Here is a 4,488-nt window from a genome sequence, read left to right on the forward strand (position 1 = left end):
TATATATATACATATATATAAATATATACATATATATAAATATATACATATATATTAATATATACATATATATACACATACATATATGTATGTATGTATGTATTGGTCAGTGATGGTCACTAACTCCAGGGACTAGCCATAGCCTTCTCCAGCAGACTTCATTGCTCAGTAATGGTTAATGAGCTTATAATGGTATTGAGACTGAAGATTACATTCATGTCTCTTATTGCTGTGCACACTCCTACTGATGATTATAAACTTATGAAAGAGATGTTTTACGCCAAACTCACATCTGTGACAGATAGCTGTTCTCGGCAAGACATTTGTGTTGTTCTGGGTGACTTCAATGCAGTATCTGGCTGCGATCGAGCTGACTATGAGATGTCTGTCAGCCCTCATTGCTCGGGAACTGATGCTAGCAGCAAGAATAGCCTCCTTTTTCTGGGACTTTGCTAGGTCCCAGAAATTGAGGATATCTGGCTTTTGATATTGGGGCTCTGACCCACATCGGTGGACTTGGTACAGCAACCGTATCCTGATATATATTTATATATATATATATATATATATATATATATATATTTATCATATACATCATATATATATATTTATCATATATATCATATATATATATATATATATATATATATATATATATATGATATATATATATATATATATAATCATATATATATATATATATTCATCATATATATCATATATATATATATATATTCATCATATATATCATATATATATATATATATATATATATATATATATATATATATTCATCATATATATGATATATATATATATATATATATTCATCATATATATCATATATATATATGTATATATATATATAACATATATATCATATATATATATTTATTTATCATATATATCATATATATCGTATATATCATATATATCATATATATATATATATATATATATATATATATATATATATATTCATCATATATATCATATATATATATATATATATTCATCATATATATCATATATATATATATATATATTCATCATATATATCATATATATATATATATATATTCATCATATATATCATATATATATATATATATATATATATATATATATATATATATATGATATATATGATATATACGATATATATGATATATATGATAAATAAATATATATATATGATATATATGTTATATATATATACATATATATATATGATATATATGATGAATATATATATATATATATATATATATATATGATATATATGATGAATATATATATATATATGATATATATGATGAATATATATATATATATGATTATATATATATATATATATATATCATATATATATATATATATATATATATATATGATATATATATATATATATAATCATATATATATATATATTCATCATATATATCATATATATATATATATATTCATCATATATATCATATATATATATATATATATATATATATATTTATATATATATATTCATCATATATATCATATATATATATATGTATATATATATATAACATATATATCATATATATATATTTATTTATCATATATATCATATATATCGTATATATCATATATATCATATATATATATATATATATATATGATTATATATATATATCATATATATATATATATATATGATATATATGATATATATATATGATATATATGATGAATATATATATATATATATATGATATATATGATGAATATATATATATATATATATGATATATATGATGAATATATATATATATATATATATATATATATTCATCATATATATCATATATATATATATATATATATTCATCATATATATCATATATATATATATATATTCATCATATATATCATATATATATATATCATATATATCATATATATATATATATATATATGATATATATATATAATCATATATATATATATATATATATATATATATATATATATTCATCATATATAACATATATATATATATATATTCATCATATATATATATATATATATATATATATATATATATATATATATATATATATATATATATATATATATATATATATATATAAATATATATATATATATATATATATATATATATATATATATATATATATAAATATATATATATATAAATATATATATATATAAATATATATATATATAAATATATATATATATAAATATATATATATATATATAAATATATATATATATATATAAATATATAATATATATATATATAAATATATAAATATATATATAAATATATAAATATATATATATAAATATATATATATATAAATATATATAATATAAATATATATATATAAATATATAAATATATATATATAAATATATATATATATAAATATATAAATATATATATATAAATATATATATATATATATATATATATATATATATAAAATATATATATATAAATATATATATATATATAATATATAAATATATATATATAAATATATATATATATAAATATATATATATATATAAATATATATATATAAATATATAAATATATATATATAAATATATAAATATATATATATATATAAATATATAAATATATATATATATAAATATATATATAGATATATATATAAATATATATATATATATGATATATATTTATACATATATGGTATATATATATAAATACATAAATCATATATTAATGTATAATGCAGTGGTATGTATGCATATCATATGCATAAGAGCATATGTAAAAGTGTATGCTTGCATGTGCATATGCACAAAAATGGACATATGCATAGTACTTAGGGCAACAACTGTCTGCACTAGGTGTACATACGCATAAATTAAATCATTGTATAAAATATGATCACACATATACACTTCTGATACTCAAGCCTATACTCACGGGAGTATACCCTAGTACCCTAGTGTAGTGAGCAGGCCCGTGCTTTGCTGCTCAAATGTCCACACTAAACAGGGCCAACCCTGCTGGAGGGGCTTATCAGTGGCATCCCGGCTAAACTACTCCCCCCTCTTACCAAGGTACACCTAAGCCAGTAAGTGGGCGGTAACTAGGAAGTCTACCTCTCAATAAAAAAACATGACTGCAAAAACAGAGCAACGGCCCCCATTCCCCGGAGCTGAGGGTGCTAAAAATCTCCAGTTAAAAACAGGCTGCTCCAAGTTTATGAACCTTTGCACATATAATATAAGGACAATGAAAACCGAATCTGACTTACTAGCATTACTTGAACTCTTTCACTAAATGGGATGTTGTAGGACTCTGTGTAGTTAGAAGACTAGGCGAAGAACAGAAGATACTAAATGATGGACACGTGCTCTATTGGAGAGGTAAACCCCTAGGTAGCAAGCAGGAATCGGGGGTAATTCACAAACATTTAGAAAAAAATATCGTAGAATTCTATAGTAAACGAAAGAGTGGCTTCTATAACAACAAAACTAAAGGTACAACTTCAAGATTGTTCTAGTCTATGCTCCAACCTGCAGCCACAATGATGAAGAAATGGAGAGCTTCTACGAAAATGTTTATTTAGCCAGCAAGAGAAAAAAATCACAATAATTATGGGAGATTTTACTGCCAAAATAGGTAAAAAGACAGAAGGAGTATCCGTAGTGGGGAATCACAAAACAGGCACTAGGAATGACAGGAGACAAAAACTAGTCGATTTTGCGGAGGCTTGATCAATCAATATCATGAATACATTCTTCGAAAAAAGACTAGAGCGGAAGTGGATATGGAAGTCGCCATCTGACATCAAAATCGAAATTGACTTCACAATTTCAAATAGGCACTATATAATTATAAAAAACGTTATTATGAAAGTAAATGTTGGAAGCGACCATAGAATGGTTAGAGTCCAAATTAAATTACATCTCCGAATGGAAAGGAGCAAAGTCACGAAAACCGCTGCCAAAATTTTATAACTTGAAGACCATAGCGACAGAATTTAGCCTAAACATCCAAAACAGTTATTCACTTCTCAACGACGAAGATCTCAACGCTGACCAAATCAACAAACAGTTCAATGACATAATAAAGGAACCTACACTTGAAATACGCGGTAAGAACGCCAAGCAAAGCACCAGCAAGCTCTCGGTAGAAACTAAGCAGCTTACGCAAAAACGTAGGGTCATGAAAGTATCGTCAAACAGGGACAAAATAGAAGTAGCTGAACTAACAAAGAATGTAAATAAAAAGAAGAGAGATGTACGGAAATTCAATACTCAAATAATAAATGAAACGGTAATCTTAGGTAGCAACATGAAAACAGCTAAAAGGAGACTCGGAATAGGGAGAAATCAAATGTATGCAATAAAGAAACCAGGCGGAGTGACATATAATCAGAATGAAACCATAAGAGTAGTGGAAAAGTTTTACATGGATCTATACAACTAAAATGAACAGCC

Source organism: Penaeus chinensis, chromosome 12 (assembly GCF_019202785.1).
Source record: "Penaeus chinensis breed Huanghai No. 1 chromosome 12, ASM1920278v2, whole genome shotgun sequence".
Lineage (NCBI taxonomy): Eukaryota > Metazoa > Arthropoda > Malacostraca > Decapoda > Penaeidae > Penaeus > Penaeus chinensis.